The sequence below is a fragment of the Megalobrama amblycephala genome, linkage group LG9 (assembly GCF_018812025.1).
Source record: "Megalobrama amblycephala isolate DHTTF-2021 linkage group LG9, ASM1881202v1, whole genome shotgun sequence".
NCBI lineage: Eukaryota > Metazoa > Chordata > Actinopteri > Cypriniformes > Xenocyprididae > Megalobrama > Megalobrama amblycephala.
Window position 1 is genome coordinate 23,543,285 of NC_063052.1, and position 22,048 is coordinate 23,565,332.

Genomic DNA, 22,048 nt, shown 5'->3' on the forward strand with positions numbered 1-22,048 from the left:
AATATAATCAAATGTAAAATAACAGCGCATATAGTTTTCTTTTTATAAATAAAATATATATTAAAGTTATTCAGTCAAGATCAGTGACTTAACTTAAGTCGTGACTATACTAATATATTTTGACAAATTTGTCTGTATTAAGGCCCATTCACACCAAGAACAATAACTATAAATATTACTATGACAATAACTATATTTGTGTCCACACCAAAGAACGATAACGGTCTATTTATTCTAAGCTTGCATGCTGTGGTTTCAAAGTGTGTACAATGTCATTAAACATGTTTCTGCTATTCTTGTTGCATTTCAATGGCTTTAACCAGCAGATGTCCTCAGTTTTTAATGAATATAGCAAGTGCAATCAATCTAATCTAACAGTAAATTTAGCTGCCATAGTCAATAGAGTGGAATAAAAACAACACTAGTCTTTTTCCCTGCAACTTTAAGGAAGCAAGACAATGTTGTGGAAACTAGCACTGGATACATGAGGTAATTTTGTGTTATGTTTGCTAGCCAGGCATAATGATCTCATCTCCGTTAATACTTCTTCTCACCATTTATTCTGAGGGTATGACCATTTTCTTAGTATCCTTGAAAAGGGGGTTTGATTTGTCAAACAGTGGTGGATTTTTCTGGACCTCGCAATTAAGTTCTCCACAACATAGTCTGCCATTTTAAATGTGCGAGCCCTTAAATTCGGATGGATTCTGATTGGCTGTCAGTGTTTTATCTTTCAACAGCTGGGAAAAAAAAATCTATCTGAAAGTTATCCCAACGATATTGTTCCTCTATATCGTTATCGTTATAGCTGTGGTGTGCCATTCTTTTATATTTAGAACAATTTTTAGAACTATATCTGTATTGTTATCTTTATAGTTATCGTTTTTGGTGTGGACAGGCCTTTTCAAGGACAAAAGAACTCAATTGAATTGAGTATTCGTGCACTATATCTTCTTGCACTTGAATAGTTGAAAATCACATTAATTGCGCACACAGGAATGGTTAAGTGGAATAGAAATTTTAATTTCATAACAAGTATCCAATTCCTGACCTTAAGTATGTGATTCCAGAATTGGAATTCGATTCCCAACCCTATAGCTGTGTACAGGCAGTGACGATGCGGACAAAGCATGTTCAGTGTGCGACCTGACTGGGTCTAGCGCCTCGTTACATTTTGATTTTTTGGTGAAAAAAATGTAAGCTTTGGCAAACTTTCAGCATTGGATTTCTTCTCTTTCATTTTCTTAATTTTTTTAGTTCTGCTTGGATATGTGTGCTTCAAGGTTGTTTCTTTACTTATCCGGACCACCGGTAATAAATAATGCCAAAAGGAGTCATCAATTGAGATAACTGCTTTTGGCCAGCAGGGGGCCCTTGAGCCTGTGGCCCCTACGCATTTGCGTGGTTTGCATGGTGGTTAAGAATGATACTAATCAAACAGCACACACACCAGAGTCGGAAATTAAAGGCACGGGTATACAGCTTTCAAAGTATACTCAACCATGGATTGACTTCTTCAACACATGCGCTGTACAATTGCTTTTTTATACTCTACCAGACATCAGAGGGCAGCACTGAGTTGTGTAATTTATAGGACATTCGCTTAGAAGGATAGAAGCAATAGTAGCAGATGCATCATTGCATGCAAAGTTTAGAACAAAAAACAAGACAAAACGATGGAGTACTGTTTTGTATCGCACTTTAGACACTCTTCTTCAACTACTGCACAGTACATCACAACTGTGTGTATTGCCACCTAGTGGACCCTTATGTCTCAACGTTCACCTTGCACATGCGCAGTTGTACCTGCATCGTCCATGTGGTCACAAAAATTGTGCTGCAAATTAGGACCCTCCCAATGACAATAATTACATGACAAAACGTGGATGGCCGAAGTATACTTTGGGCAAAAATGGCACCAAAATTAATTTAAAAAAAATCTCCCAAAATTCAAAATATGGGCAAAAAAATTTCCTTGTATGAGTTTTTAATAATTATAACAGAAAATTAAGCAATACCACATGAGATAGAGTGCTATTTTCCCAAACATCATCACCTTTTGAAATGTGATTGATTTCATATAACGATTCAGTAAACAAAAAGTTGATATTAGGTGAGTTACATTTTAGACTCAGAATATTGTCTGTTTTGTTATAGTAATAGTTCCAAACAAATCCTCAGTAGAGCCATTGCACATCTCCGAGTAACACAGCGATGTTTTGTTACTGAGAGAATCTGTGTTTTTAAATGTATCGGTCTAATTAATGACTCAAAAACTCACTACGTTTACATGGATACATTTTGTTACAACCAGAATGAAATCATTCTGACTAATGAATGAGAGGTAAGCATAGTGTTTACATAATAAAGTGATTGGGTTGATGTGTGTTTATATGACACAAGCTTCAAATCTTCAAAATGGCTTCAAATCGGATTTGATCTTTTGACATTCGCACACTGCATGAATATACAGTTTGGTTAGGAATTACACTGTTGGTACATACTAACCATCATCCTGCCATCGCAATATTTAATATTTATCTATTTCAGGTCCTGATTAGGAGACAACAAGCACATGAAGCTTTGTGCCATGCTGCTTATATTTATCAAGCAGTAAAAACTTCCCTTCCCACGGTGTGCTAGAATGACATTCTCCCGCAGCACTTTACAAATGATGAATGGAATGAGAATTTTAGAATGACACAACAGTCATTTATTGCACTATATTTAACAACAACAGGTTATTCTATGCGTCAACGTCATTATGCCATTTCTACGTCATTCTGACTGATGAATGAGATGAGATGACTGATGAATTTCAATCTGATTAAGTGTTTACATGTCCTATCGAATGGAATAGAAACAGTTTAAACCACCCCTAAAAATCTGAATGAAATTTCAATCGGATTTTGGCCAATTCATTTTTATTCATGAGGTTACATGTGACTATTTTATTCTGACTGTGCTATAGATGGATTATTAGGGTCCATATAAACTACTTATAAAGACAGTCACTTGCTTTGTCCCTGAATGAATCAGGTGTTTTGAGCGAATCATTTGACTGAATGATTCAATGACTCACTCTTTAAGAAAATGATTTGCTGCCACCTTCTGGTAGTCTCAGTTTCATATTTAACCCTCCTATTAACTTTGGGGGCTATTGGTGCTTTTCCACTGCATGGTACGACTCGGCACAGCTCGGTTCGACTCGCTTTACTCAGTTTACTTTTACACTGCAGTTTAGTACCACAATTCAGTTTGGCAACGCATGACATCACCCATTCAAAGTAAATGAGAAGCGTTAACGTGACGCCCCTTGTGAATGCAGCGTAATTATGAGGCATCCTGCTCAGATGAGAACGAGACTCTTAGTGTTGACTCTCCTGTAGTCTCTCAACTACAAGCAGGTAAATTACCTTTCAAAAATGGCAATTTATTATGGTCCTGCTTCCCACTTGAACGACAGGGTAAAGCCATGGCCAAAAGTTTTGGCAATGACATAAATTTTGCAGCAATTTCCTTGCATGTGAGGCCATTTTGATGCAAAGAATACTGCACCTGAAAGTGCTATTTACTGGATCATCAAGAACTTCAAGGTGAGAAATTCAACTGCAATGAAGAATGCTTCAGAACATCCTAGAGTGTCCAGCAAGTGCCAGGACTGTCACCTCCTGAAGAGTCACTACTGAATCTTGTGCAGAGCTGCTCAATATTGGCAGCAGGTGTGTTGAGTGCATCTGTAAGCACAGTGAGGCCAAGACTTTTGGACAGTGGCTTGGTGTAATAAAGGTCAGCAAAGAAGCCACTTTTCTCCAAGAAAAACTTCAAGGATAGACTGGAATTCTGCAAGAAGTACAAGAATTGGACAACAGAAGACTGTTGTATAGTTATTTTCTCTGATGATGACCCCTTTCTGACTGTTTGAGACACCTGGAAAATTACAGTGGCAAGAAAAAGTATGTGAACCACTTGCAGAATCTGTGAAAATGTGAATAATTTTAATGAAATAAGAGAGATAATACAAAATGCATGTTATTTTTTGTTTAGTACTGTCCTGAGTAAGATATTTTACATAAAAGATTTTTAGATTTAGTTCACAAAACAATTCAATAGCTCAATTTATTAAAATAACCCAATTCATAAGTATGTGAACCATTGATTCTCAATACTGTGTGTGGTTACCTGGATGATCTATGACTGTTGTTTGTTCTGAGCAGTTAAACTGAGCTCTGTTCTTCAGAAAAATCCTCCTGGTCATGCAGATTCATCAGTTTTCAAGCATTCTGCATATTTGAACCCTTTACAGTAGTGACTGAATGATTTTGAGATCCATCTTTTCATACTGAGGACAACTGAGGGACTCAAACACAACTATTAAAAAAGGTTCAAACATTCACTGATGCTCCACAACGAAACACAATGCATTAAGAGTCGGGGTGTCAAAACTTTTGAACAGGATGAGGATGTCATATTTTTTCTTATTTTGTTTAAATATCATTGTTTTTTATTTAGTACTGCCCTTCAGAAGCAACAGAAGATACTTGCATGTTTCCAGCAGAAAAATCAAGTACAATTTACCTTGATATTTGAATTTAAATGTTTTCACCCCCCGGCTCTTAATGCATAGTTTTTCCTTCTGGAGCATCAGTGAATGTTTGAACCTTTTTTAATAGTTGTGTTTGAGTCCCTCAGTTGTCCTCAGTGTGAAAAGATGGATCTAAAAATCATACAGCCACTGCTGGAAAGGGTTAAAATATGCAAAAAGTTTGAAAACTGAAGAATTTTCTGAAGAACAGATCTCAGTTTAACTACTCAGAACAAACAAGAGACTCATGAACAACCATGATCACAAAACAAAAAAACAGTCGTAGATCATCCAGGTAAACACACACAGTATTAAGAATATATGGTTCACATACTTATGAATGGGGTTATTTTAATAAATTCAGCTATTGTTTTGTCTTGTGAACTAAATGCAAACATCTTTTATGTAAAATATCTTACTCAGGACAGTACTAAACAAAAAATAACATGCATTTTGTATTATCCCTCTTATTTCATTAAAATAATTCTCATTTTCACAGATTCTGCAAGGGGTTCACATACTTTTTCTTGCCACTGTATAGTTGAATGTCCAGTAAAGCTGTTCTCATTTACATATGTTCTGTCAGACAACAGAACTAGTATGATATATGAGAGACTGCATTTTTTGTTTATTTTTTTAGTTTACAGTTTAAAGTTTATTATTGTGCCTAAATATGTACCATGTGCTTGCAGTCTCTAAATAAATTATCTGAAATCATAGTTCAGAAACTGGAATGAACTAAAGCCCTGTGATAGAGTGCACACAATATAGCACACAAAAAGAATAAAAAACAAACCGGACAAATTAAATTCTTTAAATATAAAACAAAGGAGAAGCAGATAAGTGATTGGTCCATGGTAACCCTTTGTGCACAATCTATGCAGATACTTCATTCGTGTCTACAGTACATCAGCTGCCGTGCGTTCAACGGATTGTGCTTCTGCTCCTCTCAGCCACTCATTGAACAGAGTAAACACAAAAAGAGGTGTGACTGCAGTGAGAAAGACCCTGCGCTTGCAGAACAGTACTGGCGACATTTGGAATGTTGCTAAGGTTTGTCCAAAAAGTTGCTAAATTTGTTGCTAGGTGTCTGAAGGGGTTACTGAAGGGGTTTGAAAAGTTGCTAAATAAATCTAACAGCAAAATTGCTACGTTGGAAAACCTGAACACAGGTGCAACGTATAAGGATGTTTAGGATGCATCGAAAGCCTACTTCGGGTAAAAATAAAGCAATAAGCCCCAAAATACCTCAGGGATGACGTATTTTTGTAGGCCAACCCGGAAGTTAGCGGCGCACGGGTTCCCTTGTTTGAAAGCCTAGGCGTTTTTTTCCATAGACTTTTGGAAAATCGTAAAAAATAAGCTCTGTATTTAACAAAGGGTTATGACACTTACACGTTTTGTCTATCAAGATAATCTTTACAAGTTAACACAACATTTATACATTTTGAAGCCTAAATAAATTCATCAGATATAAAAAGCTAACAGTAGGCTATAAACGGACTACAGCACACCATGGTCGTGGATCAACGTCACCAAGCTTCCTCAAACTTTATTTAGAAAACAACTTTATTTAAAAACATGCTCGCTGATTATGATCTGCGCTGTGTATGAATACTTATCCACTTTTTCATGAGAAATGCTTTCCAAATGTCCTGTTTGTCATGATGACGTCTAAAGTCCCCCCAAAGGAAGTAGTCCCTTTTAGCAATTTGTCAGCAACCGCCGTTTTTAAGACACAATAAAGGTTTTAAAAAAATCACAAGCGGGTTATAACTGGTGTGTTTTATGTCATAGATCAAAACGTGAAAATATTTAGAGGCTTTGTTAACCACTGACCTTATTTCAGGCGATTTAGCAAAAACCCATTCAAAAAACCCATTGACTTCGGGGCGATAGAACCGCAAGTCCTAAAATGCTAACTCGCTTCCGGGTTTTGCCTAAAAAAACACGTCATCCCTGAGGTACTCTATTCACCTTAAACCACGGCTTCACGGGGCCTATTGCTTTTATAAAAATGGTTACCACACAATACAAATATTAATGTTAAATCATTAAAAGCCTTCCTTCCGCTGAAAAAATTAGTCCTTGACAGTGAATACTAACAGAAGTTACATTTATTACACCATTAAATGGTGGCAAAGATTGTCTTTATGAGCGAGTAACTCAGTTGCAAAGACTTTTATATTGAAACTTGTTGTGAACACGGAACAAGACACAAATGACAAATGCTTTGACTAGCGCTGTCATTCTCAACAGGGCACGGAAGAATCCATTCAATATTAAAAGGACAAGATTGCAGCGGACAATCATAGAGATTTTTTATTATGGACATAGGACTGACCTAAAGGAAAATGTTAAATCTGAATGCAGGTAATACACTCGACCCCTCGATATCTTTCTCACAATTCTCTTCTACATAATGCAGTAAGCTTCAATTAACAAAATCAGTTGAGAACAAACAAATGTTTATGTTGCTAAGAGTTGGTTGCTAAGACAGATGCAGTAACATACACAGTGGCATAGCGATACATGTAATGCTTTCAGCTGTGTGTTTTCAGGAATTTTACATCGGCTTCGAACGCGGCTCAACCAATCAGAATCGAGGGCCAGAACTATCTGTTTTATAAGCTAAAATAGTAGCTGAATGCCACGCATTCCGTAAACGCTGTCAGGCACCCCAAGAGACAGTTTTACAGTGTGCTTCATGTGTGCCTCATTGTTTTATAACTCCTGACAGACACCACAATATTGTATATTATTCTATACTATTGTGTAATATTCTATACTATTTCATCATTGTATTGTAATGATGAAATTGTATAGAAGAACCCCATGAACTGTCATGTGTTCATTAGCGTGTTCCACTGATGATGTTAAAGAGTTTTTAAGACTATGAAGCTCAGACCAACATGAATGAGTTGACTTTATATGTGGTTTCCACTGTGCTCTAGCATTGCACAAACATGCTTTTTGTACATGTAAAGAATGTGTTGTAAAATAAGATAAATTGTCTGTCACTACTGTTTCAACACATGAAGTGAAACTGTAACCGAAGAGATTATTTTCTTTTAAATACTGCAAAGTGAAGTACTGTCTTGCTAGAAATAAAATAAATAAATAAAATGTTTATTGCTAAACTCAAATCAGGAATTCAAATTGTACTTTTACAATTAGTATTTAGTCCTAAGCATTTATTTATTTTTTGCAAAACCTGCAAATATAGAAAATGAATAGAAAGTAAAACAGCTCACTGATTCTTGAGATAAGGCACAAATCATGTTTTAGAAGTTAGTTTTTATTACTTAATAACACATTATTTTTAAACTAATATGTTTCTAAACAAGGGTCTCAGCTGATGAAGGGAACAGGTTTTTCTGAATTTTTTTTTTTTTTTTTTTTTTTTTTTTTTAATGTACATTTATTCACTTCGGAACTTAATTTGAGTCAACTCTGTCAAACGCATTAAAAAGCAAGCATTTTAATTTGATCCATCCAACAACAGCCTTCAATTATAATGGTGTTCAATAAAGGAATAAAAATAAATAAATAAAAAATTCTCTAACATTTTTGGCACAGAAATATGTCATACGTCCAACTCATTTTTTTGAAACTTTGGCCATATTTAGCAAGAGAATCCAACTCTTTAACAGTGTAAATAAGTCAGAATGCATGAAATAGCATATAGCATCAATTAAACATTTTCAAATTGGTAATATTTTTCAAGCATGTTGTCATTTTGTGGCACATCTGTATTTGAGTGCCATGTGCCACTTAATATTGTGTAATACCTGTAATACTACTGTATGTTGTTGTTTATCACACAAACCGTTACTGCCCATTCTAGGAAGCACACTAAATAAATCTATCATGGGTCACTACGAATACCGCATCCGTTACTGTAAACCTTTATTTTTGCATGATGCTGCATGCACGCTGGTAGGTGTCAGTATAAGTGTAATATTGGCCAACGAAAGGTAAACCAAAACTTAAGACAGTTGAGGAAGATGCACATGCAGCTGGTGTATTTGTTATTTGTTTGTAAGTAAGATGGCAGCAAAAACAAAAACAAGTAAACAGAGTCTGATATTGATCAAAATAAATCAATAGGCCTATAATTTAATGTGTGGTTAGTGTGTCTCATCTATGGCCACAATGTGAACATGCATTCTTTCTGGAGATGACTGAATGTTTTGATTTGTAAGTATTTTGATAAGTATTTGACTTACTGTAGCCACATTATAATATACATCCAGTTTAATATAATATCTACAGACCTACAGTACATTACTCTGCATTGTGAAGAGCCAGTGTCAAGGTCCAGCACACTTCTGAATAGTTGGTGCCAGTTTTCATAATGCATTTCAGAATGGTACTGTAGGTATTACTTTATAATGGTTTGTGGCATTTTCTATATTTAACTGGGATTAATTTTATGCACCTGTTAATGATTGTCTATTTATGCTTTCTTTACTCTGAGTGAAATCATACCTTGACAAAGGCTTTGTGCTGAAACGTTGGTTAATAAAAACTTTTTGCAAGTGAGTGTGCAGTCCAATCTCATGTATATTTAGATGTATCTCTCTTGACCTGCACCTCGGACAGAGTGTGTTTGTTTATGTCTTTTTTGTGGCATTTTCTGTCATGGTAGTTCACAGTATGAAATATCTGATATTCATATCTGATGCAAGGTTATTATAGTTTCGCATTTTTCATTAGTTTTTATTTTTATTTCGTTTTGACTTTTTGTTTTCAAATTCAGTTTAGTTTTAATTAGTTTTTAAAGTGGGTTTGCTAGTTTAGTTTAGTTTTTATTTTTTGAAAATGCTTAGTTTTAGTTTAGTTTTTATTAGTTTTAGTTTATTTGGGTTATTTATCAGGGGCAAGATTCAAAAAGGTCAGAAAAAGCATTGTGTAATAATAACTCAACAAAAACATTATACAATTTTAGAAAATATTCATTCAAAAATAAAACCAGTACATAAAATGTACATATGGGCACAAATATGTAAACAGTCTCAACACTCCGCAGCCGGGGACACACCTAACGATTAGCTGAAACATTCTAAGACTGAACAGAACACACATACCGATTGTTTCCTTCGACTGGAGCCGATTTTAATCGTTGACAGTCGGAGAAGAACACAAACGTTTACGATTGAGACCGCTGCTAAGCAACACGCTGTGCTCGGGATCTTGAAAATGGATGTAAACAAACAGCTGGCGCTCTTCATCTGCAGCTATATTTGTGCGGAAAATAACAAAAAAAGAGGAAAACGCGCACTTTGTTTTCAACAGAGAGAATTTGAGGTGAGTAAACTTTGGTAAATTAATCTATTTTTAGAGCTTGCACTCCGGTGGTGTCGCCTTTGTTAAGCAACGATAAGCTGCGATCCTCAATGAAGCTTATTCGACTTGAAACGGCACTGTACAGACCATTAAATTACCACAGAAGTAAAATATACTACCACAATGCGACCTCAAAGGGCACTTTCACTTTCGCGATCAAAGGGGCAGGGCTCTTTATATTCTCTCTGTATATATTGTATCATTAACTGTTAATTTTGTATCCGTATCTTTCCAGATAAATAATATATATACAAAACATGATAAAAAAAGTCTAATGTTAGTCATTATCTTTATCACTTGTTGCCCCCCTATTGGCTGGTGCCCCAGGACACTCGCCCAATCCCGTCTAATCCGGTCCTGTACCTGATACGTTCAAAGCTTCCGCAATAGCAGCCCAGCTTCTTTCCTTATCACTTCTATTATGGTACGTTATACCTTCGAAGATATGTTGTATTCGTACTCTTGCCAGAGTTCAACCCTTTTTTCTTCCATACCGGTTGTCCAATGTGTATTTATGTTGCAAACGTTTTTTGACGCCATTTCGCCACTTGTTTACAATCGCCTGACACAGTCTCCAAGGAAACAGAGACGTCATCGGTCGCAAATATTATGCTGCCTTCACGTACTCTCAGCGCTATTGTAAAAATGACTTTCCTTTCGAAACTTGAATGCGATTTGCTCGTAATCACTACTTCAGAAGTGGGAATTATCAAATTTGAGAATAATCTTTGTGAGGAGAACTGGCAATGACTGTTTCTAAAATTCTAAGACTAGAATCGTTAGACGCAGCACACTGCACGATTTTAAGCACCAACTGTAAACACCGACTGAACGCAACTGGCTCTGACTCGGCGCGATTGGACATGATCAGTCGTAAGTATCAAATTACATTCATAATCGGCCTTACAATCGTTAGGTGTGTCCCCGGCTTAAGTGCAAAATGTGTAAAGGTGATGATACACGGGGCAACTTTTTGAGCAATGTTGCTGGGCAATGTTGCCGAGCAACGTTGCTTGGGCACTTTCCCACTGAGAATGAGCAACAAATATATATCTGGATACGTTAGATCAGTCGTGGGCAATTTTTTTAGATCCTCCAATCAGAATGTTAGCAGCCGATCACGTGTTCGGTTCGGAGATTTCAGAAAAAATTCAAACAAGATGGCGGCCTCTCAGCGGCAGTGGAGCAGAGAAAAGGAGTGTGAACTTTTATCTTTTTACGCTAGTAAGTTGTCATGCGTCAACCCAAAACAGGGAATTTACCTCATATATTGCTTAAAATACCAACAACTGTCCGAAAGTAATGTGTGTATGCTGTAATGAAGCTATTGAATGATTTCAGTTAAATACTAAAAAGACGGGATTTTTCAACGTCTGTAGTATCGTAGGCTGCAGGGCGTTTGACATTTGAATAGCTTTTGATGCGATCGACGCGGGTTCGAATCCGCCTTTTGCCGAACCAAGGTTATAATCGTTAACGAAAACGAACGAAAAAACGAAAACTAGGTGGGAAAAAACATTGTCGTTAACTGAAATAAAATAAAAACGAGGCATTACAAAAAAACGATAACTAACTAAAACTGTAATGTGTGTTTGGCAAAACTAACTAAAATAAAATAAAATTATAGATTAAAAGTCCTTAGTTTTCGTCTTTATCAATGTCTTTCATAGAGCAAATAAAGTTCAGCTGCATTTCCTTTCCCTGCGTCTCTCACATACACGCGCGCGCGCGCACACACACACACACACACACACACACAGCCCCTCCCGCCAGTGCACACGCGTCTCCATGAGAACGAGTGTTCGACTTTGAAAGCAAGTTTGCTAAAGGTTGGTATCTCGTGAACGCCTTTACACAAACACACATTAAAAAGTGGTATAACATATTTTTAATTCTGAATATAACTTTGTCAGCGTGTTAATGTCGACCCGAGAAGCGATTGCTACTGTAGCAAGTTAACGCAAGTTTGAGGTAAAATGCACTTGGGTTGTCGATGTCAAAACACTATATAAGCTGTGATTCAAATATTAAATTATGTTATGTCATTTGTTTACTCTTACACTGAATGTTTGCTGCTTCAATCCAAATGTGTTTGCATAGTTCACCCAAAATGTAAATTAAAGTGAGAAAAAAAATCAAGTTTACAGAGTTTTAGTGTCACTGAAGGTAAACCTGCGTTGCTCATGGTGGTTAACGTTACCTCTCTTAACGTGCTCTTGCTGAATGGCAAGGATTGCACTATGGACTATTGTACCTTTTGTAGTTTTCATTTTTTTTTTTTTTTAACTGCATTTTATTTTTTATTTTTTAATTTTCAAGCTGCGATGTCACATTTCCGCTGCTTTGTTGTGTGTGCGTGAGGCGCGGGCGCGATCAAACAGCTGTCTTTGCAGGGGACTTGCCTCATTGTCATGGCATCGGTTCGTAGTCAGGTCAGATTACGTCAGAGTTGGTTGCCGTTTGTAACATGTTCAGTCCGGTGAAAACCGACTCAGACCAACGCCAACAGGGGTATCACACCGATCCGATCAAACTCCAACAGACGAGTTTGTTGGCGTTTGTCGGTGCGGTGTGAATTGGCCTTTACACTGAATGTTTACTGCTTCAATCCAGACGAGTAGGCTATTGTAAATTTAGTATAGGGTGTGAAAATTGTACAGCTGTGGTATTTGTATAGGGTGTGAATTCTGTATAGAAGATGTGTAGATTTTAGGGTTGCACGGTGTACCGGTACTACGGTAGTATCGCGATACTAAAGCTTCAAAATACTGGCGATGCCATCGTATTTTTTAAACGGTAGTATCGTCAGTACCGTAAGGAATGTTGTATGTGCGGCAGGTACACTTCAATTGAACATGCGTGCCTGCAAAAACATTACAAGAGACTGCCGTTGACTGTCTGCTGTGCCCTGTGTAGTAAATGCTCTGTAGAATTAGCGCCTTATTGTTTTCTGATGCTTCAGTTAATTTTGCAATGAGATAAAGTTGCACTTGCACGTTGTTATTCGCAGTGCATTTTATCTGGAGAAAGGGTCTGAAATTCACTTAATTAACATCATAAAATCTTTATATAAGAATGAATTCTCACAGTTTTTCCGTTGCTCATTTGGCCACTTCTGGAAAAGATTAAATAGTTTGTTTCTAGAAACATCTTTGCGAACACGATTCAGACAAATGCAATTCCATTCATCAATAAGCTATCAGTAAGAGTAAAATCTTTGCGTGGCAGGGGGAGCTGCCACTGGACCTGCCACGGTTATGCGCGCCTGCCTCGGGACCTGCCGGTTATGCGCGCCTGCCCCGCTTTCTGCCACGGTTATATGCGCCTGCCTCGGGATCTGCCACGGTTATGCGCCTGCCTCGGGACCTGCCACGGTTATGCGCGCCTGCCCCGGACCTGCCACGGTTATGCGCGCCTGCCCCGCTTTCTGCCACGGTTATATGCGCCTGCCTCGGGATCTGCCACGGTTATATGCGCCTGCCTCGGGACCTGCCACGGTTATGCGCGCCTGCCCCGCGACCTGCCACGGTTATATGCGCCTGCCTCGGGATCTGCCACGGTTATATGCGCCTGCCTCGGGACCTGCCACGGTTATGCGCGCCTGCCTCGGGACCTGCCACGGTTATATGCGCCTGCCTCGGGACCTGCCACGGTTATGCGCGCCTGCCCCGTGACCTGCCACGGTTATATGCGCCTGCCTCGGGACCTGCCACCGTTATATGCGCCTGCCTCGGGACCTGCCAATGTACCTACAATCCTGCTCTTATGTACCTACTTATCATTTTAACTTATATTTTATTCGCTCTTTTTGCCCAGTGCGTCGCGTTGCTCTTACTAAGCGTCGCGCCTGCCTCAAGATCTCTCACTGTTTACAGCTACCAAACACTCCGATTGACACATGAAAGCAAGATAAATAAGAGCAGGATTGCACTATTTGTCATCTTAACTCATATTTCATTCGCTCTTTTTGTCCATAATGGAGCGCGTCTCGTGGCTCCTACTAGCGTCGCGCCTGCCTCAAGATCTCTCACTGTTTACAGCTACCAAACACTCCGATTAATGCATGAAAGCAAACGGATACATAAATAAGCACAGGATTGCAATATTTATCATCTAAACTCATATTTTATTTGCTATTTTTGTCCATAATGGAGCGCGTCTCGTGGCTTTTACTAGCGTCGCGCCTGCCACAGCTTAGCGTCGCGCCTGCCTCAAGATCTCTCACTGTTTACAGCTACCAAACACTCCGATTGACACATGAAAGCAAACGGATACATAAATAAGCACAGGATTGCAATATTTATCATCTTAACTCATATTCCATTCGCTCTTTTTGTCCATAATGGAGCGCGTCTCGTGGCTCCTACTAGCGTCGCGCCTGCCTCAAGATCTCTCACTGTTTACAGCTACCAAACACTCCGATTAATGCATGAAAGCAAACGGATACATAAATAAGCGCAGGATTGCAATATTTATCATCTAAACTCATATTTTATTTGCTATTTTTGTCCATAATGGAGCGCGTCTCGTGGCTTTTACTAGCGTCGCGCCTGCCACAGCTTAGCGTCGCGCCTGCCTCAAGATCTCTCACTGTTTACAGCTACCAAACACTCCGATTGACACATGAAAGCAAACGGATAGATAAATAAGAGCAGGATTGCACTATTTATCATCTTAACTCATATTTTATTTGCTCTTTTTGTCCATAATGGAGCGCGTCTCGTGGCTTCTACTAGCGTCGCGCCTGCCTCAAGATCTCTCACTGTTTACAGCTACCAAACACTCCGATTAATGCATGAAAGCAAACGGATACATAAATAAGCGCAGGATTGCAATATTTATCATCTTAACTCATATTGCATTCGCTCTTTTTGTCCATAATGGAGCGCGTCTCGTGGCTTCTACTAGCGTCGCGCCTGCCACAAGATCTCTCACTGTTTACAGCTACCACCAGACACTGCGATTGACACATGAAAGCATAAATAAGAGCAGGATTGCACTATTTGCGGTTATATATAGGCTATATATACCCATTATTACTCCAACCATTATTTTAAGTTGTAATAATATTTGACAATAGTAGTTTTTTTCTGAATTTTTGATTAAATAAATGCAGGCTTAATGGGCATAAAATACTTATTTCAAAAACATTACAAATAGCAATTCGTCTAAACTTTTGACCAGCACTGTAAATATTTATACATATATAGCAATATATTTATAAAATGTATGTAAATAACACTTATTTCTAATCTTAGAAATGCATGCAAATTGCAATAGGGCACTTTTTGGAAGTTTTATCACAACAAATTGTTGGTGAAATACCGAAACCCTAATAAACATTCTTTTTATATAGGCCTACATGTATTGCATTTTTGTGTAATTTTATTATTATTATTATTATTGTAGGTTACTGTTGTATAACTTGGTTGCAAAGCTACTTTCATTGTGTATTTCAGATTAATGAACCTGGCCTCACAAAATAGGTAACAATGTCATCATTTACATTGAAATGTATTGTCAAATCTTGACTAAACATTGTTAGATTTTAATAACAAAATAGGCCTTTAAAATAAGAACTTGTTTTCCAAGTCATCTTTTATTACGAAGTAGTTACTTAAAAAATATATAACTGTAACGGGTCACGTGACAGGTATACGGTGGTAGGCTATACGAGTGAGAGGCGCAAGGCAGATGCATACAGCTGTGACGGTTCGAGTGACAGGGGCGCGTATATCTGTGGCTTGCCATATATATCTGTGCAGGTCGCGGGGCAGGCGCATATAGCCGTGGCAGGTCGCGGGGCAGGCGCATATAACCGTGGCAGGTCGCGGGGAAGGCGCGCATAACCGTGGCAGGTCCCGAGGCAGGCGCATATAGCCGTGGCAGGTCCCGAGGCAGGCGCATATAACCGTGGCAGGTCCCGAGGCAGGCGCATATAGCCGTGGCAGGTCCCGAGGCAGGCGCATATAACCGTGGCAGGTCGCGGGGCAGGCGCGCATAACCGTGGCAGGTCCAGTGGCAGGCGCATATAGCCGTGGCAGGTCCCGAGGCAGGCGCATATAACCGTGGCAGGTCCCGAGGCAGGCGCACATAACCGTGGCAGGTCCAGTGGCAGGCGCATATAGCCGTGGCAGGTCCCGAGGCAGACGCATATAACCGTGGCAGGTCCAGTGGCAGCTCTCCCTGCCACGCAAAGATTTTACTCCCTCTCTAAGCTATAGCGGGTTTGCACTCGGTTCTTATCAATCATATCAATCGTGATTTTATAATTATAAATGTATTATATGTTTTAATATACATACTGCTCTCCAGTCAGGGTTAGATATTTCAAGATAGGCTGGCAAAAATGCTCCTGATAGTTCGTGACACGAGCAAGAGCGCTGTTTTTGTTTCGTTTCTAAATGAATCTGTTTATGAACAAATTGTGTGAGTCACTGACTCACTAATCCATTCATTAAGACAGTCATTTGCTTCGTTCCTGAATGAATCAGCCATTTTGAACGAATCGGTTGAATGATTCATTGACTTAATCATTAACACTTGCTGCCACCTACTGGCGACTTTAGTCTCCCATCTAAACGTAGGTCTATTCTATCATTTTTTTACCATCTAAACGTAGGTCTATTCTATCATTTTTTTCCACCAACATTTTTATTTCTATATTCAAATTTTTATATTTGAAACATTAATATCATAACATTATTTATGCAATTGTAATTGAAGTGTAAATGCATAAATGCTACATCGTAATGTCAGTTCATACAGCTTCTGTGCAGTGCTAAGATGAATTTTGTTTACATTGATTCATTTGAATGGTAATAAAAGCCTGTTATTCATTCTCATTAATGAAGTATTCAGAGAAAAATCTGGTCTGTTTTCATGTTTTTATGAAAGTTTGGTTCATTTTGTATACTGCATGGTATCGCGATACTACTTGGTATCGTGATACTTCAGCTGGTATAGTATCGTAAGACATTTTTATGGTATCGTGACAACCCTAGTAGATTTTTGGGCAATTTTGTGGTGTCACACACACAAAAAAATTGAAAAGCTGTATTTAAAGTTTTTTTTTATTATTTGTTATTTGTCATGTTCTTTTCTCAGATTGAGCTCCCTGACAATCTGACAGAAATGTCTTGTTGTGGCTCAAAAATGGGTTGAATAGGCTACATGCGGTTCATGTATGTCTTTAGTCTGTTGGCTCTTTAGGTTTTTTACTGGCACACGTCACTTACACATTTTGCACTTACTGCGGAGTGTTGAGACTGTTTACATATTTGTGCCCATATGTACATTTTATGTACTGGTTTTCTTTTTGAATGAATATTTTCTAAAATTGTATGATGTTTTTGTTGAGTTATTATTACACAATACTTTTTCTGACCTTTTTGAATCTTGCCCCTGACAAATAACCCAAATTACAAAAAAAGACTAAAACTAACACTAAAACTAATAAAAACTAGACTAAAACTAAGCATTTTCAAAAAATAAAAACTAAACTAAACTAGCAAACCCACTTTAAAAACTAATTAAAGCTAAACTGAATTTGAAAACAAAAAGTCAAAACGAAATAAAAATAAAAACTAATGAAAAATGCAAAACTATAATAACCTTGTGCCGAACTTGCTCATCTCCCTTTTCCTGTCACAAATCAGATCGGAAAGGCATTTATTTTTAATAAAAATGAAGAAAATATTTGAAAAGTTGAAATAAAGTGTAACGATCAGCCAAATTGGTTGAGTCACATGATTTAAAATGGGGTCAGATTTTACTGTGTGAGTTTATTAGTGGTTAAAAGAATTAGACATAAAACGGTGATAAAGTTAAATAAGAATTGTGTATTTACAATATTCACAGGAACTTTAAAACAACACAATAAAACCAGGAAAACTCAGTCTGTTAAAAGCATACAGTCCCAAATACCATACCCTAAAACAGTCCAAGAATCCTAGTGTGCTGATAAAAGTCCCAATGTGAGTGTCCACCAGTGTATATACAAATGTCCAAGTAGTGATAGTCCAAAAGTTGTGTCTAAGAGAGGTAAGTCCGCAAATGGTAACTCCACAATCCAGTTAAGATGACTGTTAGTGAGTCTCTGTTTGTTGCCATGCTGCTCTCTTTATACAGATATTTTTCCTGCTTCCTGTCATGTGACTGGTCACATGACAGGCCAACCATTCATCTCTTAAAGACATACACACTTAAAATGTTAAGAGGAATAAAATGGACTAAAACACATGTAAACCAATTAAAACTCCATTATACATAAAATCATTGTAATAAATAGAGCGGTAAAACATGCATTTTGTGTGACAGTGTCACAAAAGTGCCTAACAAGTGTTTATAATAAAGTATTTATTGAGTTGGCAATAGATTTGCTCCTCTCTGATTAGTTGCTGCCAACTGTCTGTTGCCCTAATTAGTTGCCCTGTGTCTCATCAGGTTGTCCGTTGACGGCAACATTGCCCAGCAACATTGCTCAAAAAGTTGCCCCATGTATCATCACCTTAAAGAAGACATACATGAACCGCATGTAGCCTATTCAACCCATTTTTGAGCCACAACAAGACATTTCTGTCAGATTGTCAGGGAGCACAATCTGAGAAAAGAACATGACAAATAAAAAAATAAAAAAAATAAAAAATAAAAAACCTTTAAATACAGCTTTTCAATTTTTTTAGTGTGTGTGTGACACCTTCACAAAATTGCCAAAAAATCTACCAAAAAACTACACATCTTCTATACAGAATTCACACCCCATACAAATACCACAGCTGTACAATTTTCACACCCTATACTAAATTTACAATAGCCTACTCGTCTGGATTGAAGCAGCAAACATTCAGTGTAAAGGCCAATTCACACCGCACCGACAAACGCCAACAAACTCGTTTGTTGGATCGGTGTGATACCACTGTTGGCGTTGGTCTGAGTCGGTTTTCACCGGACTGAACATGTTTAATCGGCGTTAGTTAGTAAGGTAGTCTGAGCATCCAACAAACGGCAACCAACTCTGACGTAATCTGACCTGACTACGAACCGTTGCCATGACGATGAGGCAAGTCCCCTGCAAAGACAGCTGTTTGATCGCGCCCGCGCCTCAAGCACACGCAACAAAGCAGCGGAAATGTGACATCGCAGCTTGTTCGTTATAAAAAAAAAAAAAAATACAGTTAAAAAAAAATGAAAACATACAAAAGGTACAATAGTCCATAGTGCAATCCTTGCCATTCAGCAAGAGCCCGTTAAGAGAGGTAACGTTAACCACCATGAGCAATGCAGGTTTCCCTTTCGAAAGGGAACTTCTACTCTGCGCTGACTGCGCTAGGGGAACGTCCTCCGTGACCCGTGCTCGAAATGCCAAAAATCACCACACTCCAATCCTATTGGCCGGCGACAGCCTATGACGTCAAACGGCGCGAACCGTGACGTATAAAGGGAGCGCCTGGGGAAACAGCCGGCATCCTCTTGTCTTTTCGCGACTGCTTTTGCTCGTGCCCTTTTCACTCTGCCAAAGTTAGTATGTCTGCTAAATCGTTCAGGAAGTGTGCTGATCCTTGTCCCAGGTTTCTGACACCGGAGGACACACACAACTTGTGCGTTTTCTGTCTGGGCGAGGAGCACGCACGGACAGTACTCGAGGGTGCTGCCTGTGCTAACTGTGAACGTTTTCCTATGAGAACGCTCCGTTCTCGTTTGGCCCTCTTCTCGAGGGGAGAGGTGTCATCACCGCTGCCTGGTGGTTCCGGCCCCGCTCGTGCTGAGGCTCAGTGGCGATTGAAATCATGGGGCTCGCAGGTGGAGCTCGCTGAGGAATTTGAGAGGGGTGTCAATCTTTCTCAAGCTGAAGCGGCTGACGAGGACGCGCTTCTGGCGGATGACGATGATGTTGTATCCTTAACATCCTCAGACCCAGGAGCGAGTGCTCTCTTGGCTCAAGGCCCCGGGGAGCAGGAGATGGCCGAGGTGGAAGAAGCGGGCGAGCCTGCGGCTCCCGCTAGGCCTCCCTGCGCGGCGTTTTCTGAGTTGCTGGAGGTTATGGAACGCGCCTCGAGCAGACTGCAGCTGCCCTGGGAGCGCGTGAGGAGGGAACCCGCTCGCAGCAGGTTAGACGATCGTTTTCTCTCTACTCATAACCCGGCAACTCCAGCGAGCCTTCCATTCCTTCCCGATCTTCATGCTGAGATCGAGAAGGCATGGAAGAACCCGTACTCGGCCCGAATCCATCAGCATCAGTATCAGCGAGCTGACTTTGCTGATGTTGAGGGATTGGGCCAGCATGGGTACGTGTCGATGCCTCCTGTGGAAGAGACGTTTGCGAACTATCTCGCTACAGGGAGTGCACCGACACTGAAAGCTCCGGCACTGCCATCCAAAGCGTTGAAAGTGACGTCACGTTTGAATGGCAGGGCTTACGCCGCTGCAGGTCAGGCTGGTGCGGCGTTGCACACTATGTCAGTGCTTCTGGCGTATCAGGCTGATCTGCTTACGGATTTTGATCAGGGTCAAGGTCTTTCCGCTGAGGCGGTCGCGGAGTTGCGTCGGACCACGGATCCCGCTCTGAGGGCCACCAAACAAACTGCCGCCTCGATCGGTCGATCTATGGCGGGCATGGTGGCCACTGAGCGGCATCTGTGGCTCAACTGTGCGGACATCGGGGAGAAAGAGAAACATTTTTTTTCTCGATGCCCCGGTTTCGCCCACTGAACTTTTTGGCACCTCCGTGCAGGCGGTGGTTGAGAAGTTCAGGGAGGCGAAGACGCGCTCCGCGGCGTATAGATCTTGCATCCCGCTCAGATCCAGCTCTGGGCCCAGACAGCCGGGAGGTCCCGGGCCTTCTCGAGCCGAGGCTCAGAGGCAGGCCCAGAGGGAAAGTGTCGCTGCTCGTGCGCCTCCTCCTCCTCGGAGTAAGTCGCAGAGACGGCGAGACGCTAGAAGGAAGAAGGAAGATCTGAGGGAGGTGATCAAGGAGCGGCGCCAGCTAGCTTTCGCTATTGTCAGTTATGTGTTGGCCAGTTTTTCGGCCGCCTAATGCTGTCGCTCGCGCTGCTTTCTCCGTGTGTTTAGGAATTTGTAGCCCGAGTGTAGCGCGGTCTACATACAGTCCTTAGCTAGCGGCTTGTCTAGAACTAGGTTAGGTGTATGTTTGTTTACATCCCCCTGTCATGACTATTCCCCTGTGGTTGTATAGTTCCTAGTTCTGGCCTCCTTCTGAGGAAGTTGCTGACCGTATTTTTGCCCATATTTCCCCATCATATGTTTAGCAGGCGTGTTATGTGAGCGTGTTTGTGCTGCCACAGGTTACACCTATGATAGCAGGCTTTTCTGGCCTCTATACGGTGTTGTTGTTGTGCTCCCCGGTTAGGGTTTGTGTTCCACTGAGTGCATCACCTGTTGGATCGCACACTCAGTATGAGTGTTGGGAGTTTTGTTTACCCGACTTCTCACGGTCGTTCGCACCACAGCATCTGGGATTCGTTGCTGTTTTATTGTTGGCTATTTGTTTTTAGCCTCTCTGTATGCAGCTTGTTTGGATACAGCGCTGTTGGTTTACGATGCTCGTTACGCTCACGCTGTTTAGCATGTTTAACATTGCCTGCTGGAATGTGTATGCCTAGTCTCAGGTTGTGTAGCTAGTTCCCTTAAATTTGTCATTTTAGGTTATACTGGCCCTTCCTGGTAGCTAGGGCCCTGTCATGACCACGGACTAGTGCCACATGGTTCCTTAAATAGCAGGCCTCTCCAGGCCTCTTTTATAGCTTCCTGTTGGCCCAGCTACGCTGGTCATGTACGGGCATCATTCCATGATGAGTCATACGTCACTCTGTTGTTGCCAGGTGTTTATGGAAGTTGTTGGCCCCCGTTGGGGCCTCCTTTCATGTTTTATCTAGCATGTTGGCACTGCTGTATGGGTTTCTGTATGTCTCATACCCCTTGGGTGTTGTATTAACGCACTAGCTATCGCCGCACATTTTTAAGGTTACAGGCCATTTCAGGCCTTCCTTTGCTAGCATGTCGGAGTTTAGCTTTTTACTCTCGCTGAGAGTAAAAGATGTTTTTACTGAGTATTTTGTGCGTTTATTCCCTTTAGCTCTAGTCGAGCTAAAATAG